The sequence below is a fragment of the Phocoena phocoena genome, chromosome 5 (assembly GCF_963924675.1).
Source record: "Phocoena phocoena chromosome 5, mPhoPho1.1, whole genome shotgun sequence".
Classification (NCBI taxonomy): domain Eukaryota; kingdom Metazoa; phylum Chordata; class Mammalia; order Artiodactyla; family Phocoenidae; genus Phocoena; species Phocoena phocoena.
In genome coordinates this window covers 21,392,743-21,404,779 of record NC_089223.1, presented here as the reverse complement: position 1 = coordinate 21,404,779, position 12,037 = coordinate 21,392,743, and the positions used below count along the sequence as shown (strand labels likewise).

The window sequence follows — 12,037 nt, the reverse complement described above, 5'->3', positions numbered from 1 at the left end:
TATTGATTCCCCACCCCCTAACCTGCCCCTCTCCTCATCACCCTTCCAGGACGTGGCAGCTCCATTTCTCCATTGTATGCATTTCACATTATGTTGCAGAGCTTGCCTATGTACTACATGTTTTTCTTTTGTATGTATAACATTTTTAAAAATGGAAAGAGTTTGTACAGTGGGAATACAAAAGTAAGAAAACTGAAATGGTAGGAAGCATACAGTACTCAATTCAGTTGAGAATATAGAAACGATCAATTCCTTTTTCAAAAAAGTTTTAAAGACGAATACCTTTTTATACATATGTGTAACTGATTTATTGAAGCAGTTCAACTTGCTGGGCTGTAAATATGAACAACTTTTTATTTTTCCAATGATTGCCCATACGTGTCCTATCGGAACCCTTTTCTGATAACTGTAGACGTTAATAGTAATATTGAAGACTTACTCTAAGTATCTTTTGGTCACTTTTGGTTATTCACCAAGTCTTATTCCAGTTTTTAAATACCTATTCTGTTCTTCTAAAAAAATTTAATCTCATAGTTAATTAAAAGGTTTCTCGTCATTTCCCTACTGGACAGGGACAGACTAGACCTGTGGTTCTAGGAAATGCAAAGGCAGGAGAAGAAAATGGTCTGTTTTCAGACATTTTTCCCCTTGTTTGGTGTAAAACTTCCTCAACCTTAGTGGCTTAAAAAATCACTTTAACTCTCAGGTTAGTAATCAAATTCAGACAGGGCTCTGCTGGGCAGTTTGTGGTCTGCGTGGTGTCAGCGGGGGTGCTCGGGGCTGGAGGAGCTCCCAAGAGGTCCCCCTTACCCGGGCATCTCTCTCATCTCCCACGCGGTGGCTCATCCTCTGAGGCCTCTCCAGGTGGTTTGGGCTTCTCACAGCATGGTGATCTTAGCAAAGGTGTGCTTTTTTTACAAGGCAACTACCTTTCGAAAGGCAGAAAGTGGAAGCTGCCAGGCCACTTAAGACTCCAGCCCAAACTGCTACTGCATTACTTCTGCTGTAGCCTACTGCTCACAGCAGTCACAGGGCTCACCCAGACACCGGGGAGTGGAGAAATTGACTTTCCCTCCTGACGAGGGACTAGCAGGGTGGTGTTGTAGAAGAGCATTTGCTATGGGAGATGCTGTTAGTCATCTTTGGAAAATCTGCTGCATCCCTCCTCGGTCCTTGGTCTATACCCCTATGGTACTGGGATGAGAAGGAGTTGGAGAGGCAGAGGTTTCCTTGTGTGATGGCAGCATGATGGTTTCAGTTTCTCTGGAAGATGCTTGGATGTGGCAGACATCCAAGGCTGGGTCTTTCATGGCTGCTTCTGAGGGTCTATTGGGATCTCCCTACTTCCCATTCCCTGCTACCTGAGCCTCTCCTCCACCCCGCCTCTGCCCTCAACACAGCCTCTTGTTGCTAGGATTCTCTTGCCTTGCAGGTGACCCTCTTCAGGTGACCTTCAGTGTTCACTCCAGCCACAGCAGACTCAGGTGTCTTTGCCACTTCTAGCTGTGTGCCTTCGGGCTACTTCACAGATGTTCCCTCTTCGCTTAGCAATTTCTCTCCCTCTCTCCTGCCCCTTTTCCTCTTGCACGATATTTTTTTTTAGCTGCATAAGTTATTTTAATTGTAAGTTCATAAAAGTCTACAATAAATGCATCATCTTACAAAATAATAACCTATGAGAGTATATAAAAATGACTGAGCCAACATTATTTGGTACTTTTTTTTTTTGCGTTACGCGGGCGTCTCACTGTTGTGGCCTTTCCCGTTGCGGAGCACAGGCTCCGGACGCGCAGGCTCAGTGGGATCCTCCCGGACCAGGGCACGAACCCGTGTCCCCTGCATTGGTGGACGGACTCTCAGCCACTGTGCCACCAGGGAAGCCCCTATTTGGTACTTTTGATACTTCCATTAACTTCAACTTAACTATTCCCTTTCCAAATATGAAATTTAAAATTGTCAAGCTATTTATAAAAAGATGTGTAATTTATTTCCAAAAAAAGATGTGTAATCTTTTACAGACATTTTGTTGGTCCAGCACTTCAGCAATTTTCAGGTAGAGATGCTCCCCAGCCATTGACTTAGTAGAGAGAGGGATCATTGTGGAGCACCCAGATTTTATGAGTGGATTTCTTGGGGTCTGTCTTTCTAATCTTGTTGGAAGGATGCACCCTTATCCCCAACCGAGTGAGAGAGTATATGTGTGCATATATTCATAGAAAGTCTCGTGGGAGTATGCCTGCAAAAGAGCATGGAGCCTCTAAGTCAGCAGTGTCCAGGATCCAAGTGTGGGCTGTTCAAGACAATAATTGAAATGTCTTGTGGAATTTAAACTATGTAGAACAGGGGGCTTCCCTGGTGGCGCAGTGGTTGAGAATCTGCCTGCCAATGCAGGGGACACGGGTTCGAGCCCTGGTCTGGGAGGATCCCACATGCCGCGGAGCAACTAGGCCCGTGAGCCACAATTACTGAGCCTGCGCGTCTGGAGCCTGTGCTCCGCAACAAGAGAGGCCGCGATAGTGAGAGGCCCTGCGCACCGCGATGAAGAGTGGCCCCTGCTCGCCGCAACTAGAGAAAGCCCTCGCACTGAAACGAAGACCCAACACAGCCAAAAATAAATAAACAAATAAATAAATTTATAAAAAATAAAATGTGTAGAACAAAATGCATGACAACACTTACAAGATAAGGTAGGAGAGGGGATAAATGGAGTTAAGTGTACTCAACTTGTAGCACCATTGAGAAGTGAGGTTGTAAGAATTTGTATTAAGCTGTAACAAGTCAAGGATTCATGTTGAAATCTCTAGTCTAACTACTAAAATAATAGTCAAATAATGCATAATGCTATCACTAATTATAGTAAATGCTCCAAAAAAGAAATTAAATTATTTCCTGACTGGATATAAAAACAAAACCCTGTTTGATGACGTTTACAAGAGACACACTTAAAATTTTTTAAAGACATAGAAATGTTAGAAGGAAAAGGATGGAAAAATATATACCAGCAACCCAAACCAAAAGAAAGTTGGTGCAGCTATATAAATATCAGCCAGGTAGACTCTAAGGCCAAGCACAGCATGTGTTGAACAAGAGTAGAAACACTTCATGAGCAATCAAGGAAGTGCAAGTTAAAAACTCAAGATACCGTTTCATACCATTCAGATACTTTAACTTATGAAATCAGACATTTGGTGAGGATGTGGAGCTGTAGGAATGAACACACACTTCCCTCTGGGGGGATGTGAAGTACACATTCAATCACTTTCATGATGAAAGCTATGCCTTTCCTACGTCCTAGCAACTCTCCTACTAGTCAGGGCTGAAACTGGCGTGCAGCCTTATCAATGGCTTATGGCCAGCTTCTCTTCTCACTGATGAATACCCATGCCTTATAGCTTGTTAAATATTTAAAATAACATCCCTACCACCATCTATATCCTAGGGAAACTTTTGAACATGTTTACTAGGGAACATGTACCAGAATATATTCTTGATAGCATTTAAAAATAACTTTTCAACAGTAGAAGAGATAAAAATGTTGTTGTATATTCAGAAGAGTGGGACATTTTACAGTAATAATAATGAATGAACTAGAGCTTGACTTACTGATATGGATGAATTTAAAAACATAAATTGAGCAAAAGAAGCAAGTACAGGAAAATACATATATTATTTATTAATGTCTAAACACCAAATGTGCATCAGCTTGCAAAAGTGGTAAAACCTTAAAGAAAAGCAACAATTAATACAAAACTCAAAACAGGAGGAAGGGGAATTTGATCTTGGAAGGAAACAGCATATCTAAGGCTAAGGTAGTAGTGGGTTCATGGATGTTCGTTTTTATTATTGTCTTTCAAACTTTTACATACTTAAAAAAAATTAATAAACAGAAACCTCAATCAAACAGAAGTGACCAGAAGGGGGAGCTCTCATGCCCTGAGATGCTGGCAGAGCCCAACAGGAAAAAGAAAGACTCCTCTTCTTTAATGTCAAGGACTCAGCCAATGAAAAGCCATGGACTCTTTGTTTAGCCCTCCCAACTTCCTTTTCCCCTCTGTAAAAGAGAGCTCCTTCCTTTGATGTGTAGTGACTTGCAGTGACTTGCCATGGTTATGGACTCCGAATTACAGTTCTCTGCTGATATCAAATAAACTCATTTTTTTTGTGGAGAAATAACTGACAGTCTATTTGTTTTAGGTCATCAATACTCTTTGTAATGTTGAAATATTTCACCATAACACTAAGGAGTAGAGGAACCACTCATAGGGAGTTTAAAGGGCATGGTACATAGTGTAATTTGATTCTTGCAAAGCATACATGGAGGGGTGTAATCTGAAATGTACTTACCTTTTTAGCTTCATCTCCTACCAACTGCTTCAAATATTCTTTCTTTGGAACCACACTGTGTATAAAAATAAGTGAATAATAAGTTTAAAGTGGGCCAGTACTTAAACGCAATGCTTTTTCCCCTTCTTTCTACCCCCGAGTGAATCACTTGCTTTCCCATCACTACGCCATACTAGTTTATACTTATGCATTTATGTTGTAGTTTTCTTAGTCAGGAATACCCTTCCCTGCTCTCTGCTGTATGCAAAATTCTATACCTTCTTCAAGTTTTCAAATATTCCCTCTTCTCTGAAACCTTTCCCACTTCCCTCCCCGACACTTCAATCTTCCTTAAGAATTAATCATTCAAAAAAAAAATCATTCCTGCCTCCCTTTGCCTGTGGCACTTGAGGATAATTCCATTTTAACAATTATTTAATAATTGTTTTTTTAAACTGAGTTTTTAACATTAATTTATTTATTTTTGGCTGCGTTGGGCCTTTGTTGCTGTACGCGGGCTTTCTCTAGTTGTGGCGAGCGGGGGCTGCTCTTTGTTGGGGTGCGCAGGCTTATCATTGCGGTGGCTTCTCCTGTTGTGGAGCATGGGCTCTGGGCGTGTGGGCTCAGTAGTTGTGGCACGCGGGCTCTAGAGCACAGGCTCAATAGCTGCGGCGCATGGGCTTAGTTGCTCCGCAGCATGTGGGATCTCCCCAGACCAGGGCTGGAACCCATGTCCCCTGCAATGGCAGGCGGATTCTTAACCACTGCGCCACCAGGGAAACCCCTAGTTGTTTAAATATATGCTCCTTTCCCCTATACCTTGCATCCTGATTGTCAGTTATTTAGAGCAGGAATCTGGCTTTATCTGTGTTTGTTTACCTATCACACAGCACAGTGAGTGACACATGCTAAGTATTAAATGTAAGAAAGTATGACTATCTCAGCTTGCTTATCATTGCCAGAGGTGTTTAGTGAATGAAATAAGGTGGAAAAGTCAGGTCGCGGCCATATTGTATCGGATCTCCTATATTAAGGCAAGCGTTTAGATTTTATTCGGTGAGCATCCTGGGAATCATTTGAAGTCTCTGAGCAGTGTTTCCAGAAGATTAAACATAGATTGGAGGTGAGGGACTATTTAAGAGACAATTATAACAGTGCATCTAGAGGCAATAAAGACTTGAACTACAGTAAAGTCAGTGCTGAGAAAGATAAAACAATTAAAAGGGTCTATGATGGTGCTTCTCAAATTTTAACATGCACACCAATCACCTGTGAATCTTATTAAAGTACAGATTCTGACTCAGTAGGTCTCGGGTGAGTCCTGGGACCCTGCGTTTCTAATAAGCTCATAGCTGGTGCTGTAGACCCATGCTGTCCAATATGGTAGCCTTTAGCCAGGTGGCTGTCAAGCACTTGAAATGTAGTTAGTGCAACTGAGGAACTGAATATTTTATTTTAAGTAATTTAAATTTAAAAACGGAAACAGTGCAAAATATTTCTCCATTAAGCAAAATTTTGTTGTTTTGGTGAGACTGCATTTAAAAGAAACCATATAGTACATTTATTACGTTAACATTTAACATATCTATATCATACACTGTCACGAAATAGTAAGCCTCCCTGCCCATCACAATGACGTCTCATCAGAACATCTACAACTCTATGAAAGGCCTGGGGTACTAACTGGACAATGCTCAAATGTGATTTACTCAAAATTCAGGACCTAATTATGTGCATTAGGAAGCAGAACCTCACAGTTTGCAGAGGGCAGGCGCTGTGCGGGAGGGAAAAGTCTTCGGATGGATAAGGATAAGGAGGAATTCCAGGCCAGCTCCGGAGCCGGATCCACGGAACGATTGGCCGGCTGCGGCGACGCGGCGAGTGGTCGAGAGGGTGCGCCCGACTGCGCCTGCCTCGCCCAGCGGCGCCCCTCTGCGGCCGTTAAGCCCCTCGGTGCAGGTGCGCGCGGCACTCGCCTCGGGCCGCCGGCTTTTCCCCGCCCACGGCCGCACGCGCATGCGCAGTTACCAGTCGCTGCTGGGCGGCCGCCGGCGGGATTGCTCTAGGGAGACGCGGGGACCAAGTGGCAGCGACTCGGACATCTGAGCTGCCACTGCCGAAAACGGGCCCGCAAGGCAGGTGCGTGGGCAGTAAGCCACTTTCCCGCGTCCCTTTGCCCACGGGCTGGGGTGAGGAATCCGAGTCCTGGCTTCTTCCCTCGGGCCGGGGGTTCCTGGGCCGCACCCCTTTCTTTGGCGAGCCGCCAGAAGGAACCGGTAGGGGCCAGTGAGGGGGTGGGTGTTGAGTTCGGGGGTGGGGATGCAGCCAGCGAGGTTTTTGGGCGGGCTCTCCCGGCCTCGGGAGTGGGAAAGCCGGCCCGGGCGGCGGGCGTTGAGGCCACCTCCGCGTCCGTTGGGTCCTCCGGAACTGCTGTGTCCGCAGCGGGGGCTGGCGCGGGGAAGGCCAAGTGTCCCCCTCAGCCTGGCCTGTCCCCGTCGGTTAAGAGGCCCCAGGGAGCCGAGTCCGTTATTCCAGAGGTTGCCATTTCAGCCCCGTTCCACGCTCGATCCCCGCTGCGCGCTCCCGAGGGATGGAGAAGGGGCGCGGTAGCCTCTCGGCGCCGCTCACTCCGCCGGCTACTTCTCACAAAAACGCGAACCAAACCAAAATAGGCTCAGCTTACGCCCCCCGCCCTGCCTCTGTAAAGGCGAAGGGACCTAACCCTCACAGAGGTGTGTGCTGTGACTCGCGGCCGCTCCCTCGAGGCGATGCCTGGAGCCAGGTGCGCGCGGATAGGGAGGGCCCTAGAGGGTTGTGTTGAATCCCACGAAGCCCTGAGGACTCGAGACTCATTATCCCCGAAAGCCTGTTTACGATGATCAGATACTTGAGCTGATTTTATTTATAGCATCTGCCTGAGAAACAAATAGGATGGAATCTAAAAAAAAAAAAAGGTCATGAAGAACCTAGGGGCAAGACGGGAGTAAAGATGCAGACCTACTAGAGAATGGACCTGAGGACACGGGGAGAGGGAAGGGTAAACTGGGACGAAGTGGCATGGACATATATACACTACCAAACGTAAAACAGATAGCTCGTGGGAAGCAGCCGCATAGCACAGGGAGATCAGCTCAGTGCTTTGTGACCACCTAGAGGGGTGGGATTGGGAGGGAGACGCAAGAGGGAAGAGATATGAGGATATATGTATATGTATAACTGATTCACTTTGTTATAAAGCAGAAATTAACACCATTGTAAAGCAATTGTACTCCAATAAAAATGTTAAAAAAAAATCACTGTAGAATTAAAAAAAAAAGCAAATGGCAACAAAGCTCAGAAGGGAGAAAGTAAATCGAGTGGCCATGGGAAGACCTCTCTAATTAGAAGAGAGTTATTTTATACTGAAGTTTTTGATGCATAAAAGCCATCAAAACCCTGATCTAGCCTTCTGAATTTGCTTGCTTTAAAATTTTTACGTCACTCTAGGTCTTTTAATCACTCTCGGTAGCCCTCCTTTTGGTAGTTGTTTGACTTCTTTTCAGTTTACAGTTTTGTCTTTATATCTAATTGGTTTGATCTTCCAGTCATGTTTAGACCTTATCTCTAAATCCTTCTGAAGATAGTCTTTATCTAGTTAATAAAGTTAATTATTGAGTGTGAATGATGCATGTTAATGGATCCGTAGAAGCTGAACAGTGCTATAAATTGACCTGATTGCTTGTTTTCAGTACCTAATAAGTTTTAGTGCTCTTAACTACAAAGCTACAATGGAACTTTAGATCATCCAGGTTAAACTTGGATGAATCCTTAAACTTGACAAATGAAAAAAAAGGTTTAGAACATCCTTAACCTTGACAAATGAAAAAAAAGTTTAGAACATCCTTAAACTTGACAAATGAAAAAAAAGGTTTAGAACAGTTTGAAGCCCTTCCCTTTTTAATAACAGAACAGTAAACTTGGTGCTATGGTGCCAAGCTCAGTGTACTTTCTATTATATTATTTTGTAGTTGAGCTCCTGAAGCTGCATGACAACTAAAACTTTAAATAGTGATTTTTCAAACACTACTTTTGAGCCATAGTGGTGTTGGTGAGTCCTCAGTCAGCCATTAAAACCGAATAGCAGAAAGGCATTTCAGTTATAAGAAATAGTATATAGAAAGCATGAATGTGTTAATAGGTGAGTGTTAAGAGTAAGAAATGAGTCTTAAAAGGGCAGAATTTATACTGAGAACTACAGACAACTATTGAACATTTTTATAAATAGGTAATAAAGTAAGACTTGTTCTTTTTTAGAAAATTCATGCTGGAGAGAAGGTGGCAGATAGATTGATTGATTGGGAAGGCTGGAAGTGAAGAAGCAAAGTCAAAGTTTGCTGATCCTTTTCGGAAACCATGGATTCCCAAATTAAGGCTGTGGCATGGATGTAGAAAGATACATTCAAGAAATATCCAAATGCACTTAGTTACCAATGATACAGGATATCACTGAGAAAGAATAGTCTTAAGATAGTGGCAAAGCAACTTGGCTAATTTGGTTGACTGGAGGTGAAGGTAATGGGAGAAGGGAATTGAGGAGATAGAGAACAGGTTTGGGAGGAAAGACCAGCCTCAAATTAATGGAGGCTTTGGTACATCCTTGAAGATGGATAGTGATTTGAAACTAAAGAGTGGCCTCTGTGCTGTGGAGATAACATTTGGGAGTTTGTAGGTAGCTTTTATAGGTAGAAGTCAAGAGTATATGAAATGTAAGGAGAAAGTCTGGGGACAGAACCCTAACGAACAGCAACATTTACAGGAGATTAGAGAAAGAGCCCGTGAAGGTGGCAGAGCAAATGAAGAGAATCAAGAATCAGGAATAGCATCATAAAAGCCACGGGAGGAGAGGGCTTCAAGGAGGCAGTAGCAAGGTCAAGAGGGAGCAGTAGGCAATGGGACTGAAAAATGCTATTGCGTTTACCAGCTGAGACGTGGTTGGTAGAACTGTTTCAAAGCTAGAATCAAGTACAAGAATGATAAAAGTATTAGTTTTTCATTGCTGCCATACCAAACTTAGCAGCTAAATGCAGCACAAACTTATTTTCTCACAGTTCTATAGGTCAGAAGTCTGACACAGGTCTCACTGAGCTAACATCAAGGTGTTGGCAAGACATCATTCCTTACTAGAAGCTCTGGAGAGATTCTGCTTCCTTGCTCATTCAGGTTGGTTGCAGAATTTACTTCCTTTTGGTTGTAGGACTGAGGTTCCTGTTTCCTTGTTGACTGTCAGCTGAGAGTTGTTTTCAGTTTCTAGAGACCACCTACATTCCTTGGCTCACGCCCCCGCTTCCTCTATCTTCAAGATCTCTATGGTGGGCGGAGTCCCCCTCACTCTTCAAATCTCTTCTGCCCTCTTTCACTGACTTCCTCTTCCACTTTTAAGGGCCCATGTGATTATGTTGGGCCCACTTGCATAATACGGAATACTGTCCCTATTTTAGGGTCAGCTAATTAACAACCTTAATTCCATCTAAAAAGCCCCCTTTGCTATGTGAGGTCACGCTCACAGGACCCAGTGAATAGGGTGTTGACATCTTTGGGGGGTCATTGTTGTGGCTACCATAGGAAGTTAAAAGTACTAACAGTTCATGGATACATTCTTTCTAGATGCTTTTGTTAAGAAAAGGTGATACCTAGAAACATTTACATTATGTAGCATGTGATAATTATAGTCAATAGTAAGCCTTACTGTTTATCCTTGAGTTTTGTAACTAAGAAATGCAAGTATCTTCTTAAATACTCTGAAATTTCTGTGAACACTATAAAATTTTAAAGTCTCATAGGAGTATAAGGTAATACAATGAAGTTGTTAGTTTTTATATTTTTATGTAGCCTTAAGCTGCTTTAAAATCTTTGCTGGAAAGATTTTAAATGCCATTTAACCAGCTAACTAGATATATGTGCATAAAATATAATTTGGATACACATCAAAATATGGCTTTTAAAATATAAAGCCCACAGAAACTGGAATGGATGTCTAAAGGATGGAACATACTAACAAAATATTTAACCTTGTATTTTATAGGCCTAGAACCTCACTGCCATTTTAGTGAGTTAAATTGTTAAACCTTCTAACCTTACAGCCTTAATGAAAGGAATGTAGAGTTTGAATAGACCTAACTTTGAGTCTTGCCTTTGTTGTTTATTAGCATTCTGTATTCTTGAGTAAGTTACTTACCTCCCTGAGCCTTGCTTTTCTTATGTATAACGGGGTACTAATACCTTCGCCGCAGAGTAGCTGTAAGGATTGGAATTAACATGTTTGAAACACAGTAAATACTTGAAACAGCACTTCCTGTTCTCCTTGTTCCATTCCTCCCTTTTCAGTTCCTTTCTCAAGTGCAGCTTCTTTTGCCCTTGGCCTAGGGGAATCAGTCCTTTGCATCCTTTGCACCTCACTTTGAATGTAACTTTCTCAAGGAGGCTTTCTCTGCCCCTTCCCCCACCCTATAAATTCAGTTCCCCAATTACCAACTCTTACAACTTCTTTACTAGTCTGTCACTTGTTACAGTTTACGTGATATACCTGGGTTATTTGTTTAATGTCTGATTTCCATCCCAGACTATAAGCTCTTTGCAATCAGGGGCCATGTGTGTTTTACTAATTACTGTAAATTCAGTGTCTAACATCATGCCTGGCACATAATTGACAACCATAGGCATTTGTCAAATGAATTTGTGAATGATGAATTTTATTATCTACTGGCTAACCTCTCTTGAATTTCTGGAAACATCAGCCACCACAAAGTTAATAAATCCCTGGTGTAGCTTATTCTGAAGGATGCTCATTTCTTCTGTGAGAAAGTACCTGCATTTCGAATGGAGTCTTTGGAAGAAGGCTGCCTCTTTAAGACGCCACTATTACCTACCTCTCCACCGTATTTGTGATCCTTCAAAGTGAACTTTCTATGTGCTACATAGCCTACATAGCCAGATAATTCCAAGAATACCCTTTAATTTTATTTTTCTGATGTGGTAACACAATTTTTTCATCCAATTTTTTTGTTTACTGTCTTTTCTAGTAAATTATGAATTGAGTTGTTAAAATGCAGCATGTCTACAGCAAGATTCTGAAATAACTCACAATGAGATGTTTCTTCATAGATGTAGAGTAAAAATGAAAAATATGTGTAATTCCCCCATATTAAATTAGAGCATAAAACTACAAACTTTCTAGATTATTATCTCCTTATCTATAGGAAAGCTTTAACTATGTTAAGTTTTAACAATGTTCTAAAAAACTTTAGAGGGCCATTGTTGGAAGCATTGACATACCCATTTCTCTGTCATAAAACCATAGTTAAAGACATCTATTATATAAGGATTCAGTCCATAAATTTTTCTAGGAGTTAAATTCTAAAAAAGGATTTTTTCCTCCAAGGATCTTGTAGAGTTTTATAGACAGTGAAAACTCCTTCATTTTATTTCTGGCCTTCCCCTGATTGCCTGGAAACCCTTTTGCCAAATTTATCGTTGCAGTGCTGCTACAACAATAGTCATTCTAGTTTGTTGCTTAGTAACATCTATTTCTCTCCACCCATAACCTTTTTTTCTTGTCATTTATGCATTCATTCATTCTGTGAATATATATCTTTCTCTGTTTATCATGTATGAGCACTCTTTGGCTAGCACTGTGAATACAGAAGTAAGAATTCTGGCTCTCGGTGGGCTTATATTT

At 42.1% G+C, this 12,037-nt stretch overlaps 1 protein-coding gene across 2 annotated transcripts in view; it reads left to right on the top strand.

Annotated features, from left to right (window-relative positions):
• Positions 1-6,340: 6,340 nt before the first annotated feature.
• Positions 6,341-12,037, top strand: part of CLGN (calmegin) — a 44,409-nt gene continuing 38,712 nt past the window's right edge. The window contains exons 1-2 of one of the 2 annotated variants that reach the window (XM_065877171.1): positions 6,341-6,512; positions 9,411-9,522. The gene's annotated coding sequence lies outside the window, so the exon portion shown is untranslated. The remainder of the gene's footprint in view (positions 6,513-9,410; positions 9,523-12,037) is intronic. The other variant, XM_065877172.1, reaches the window with a different exon arrangement.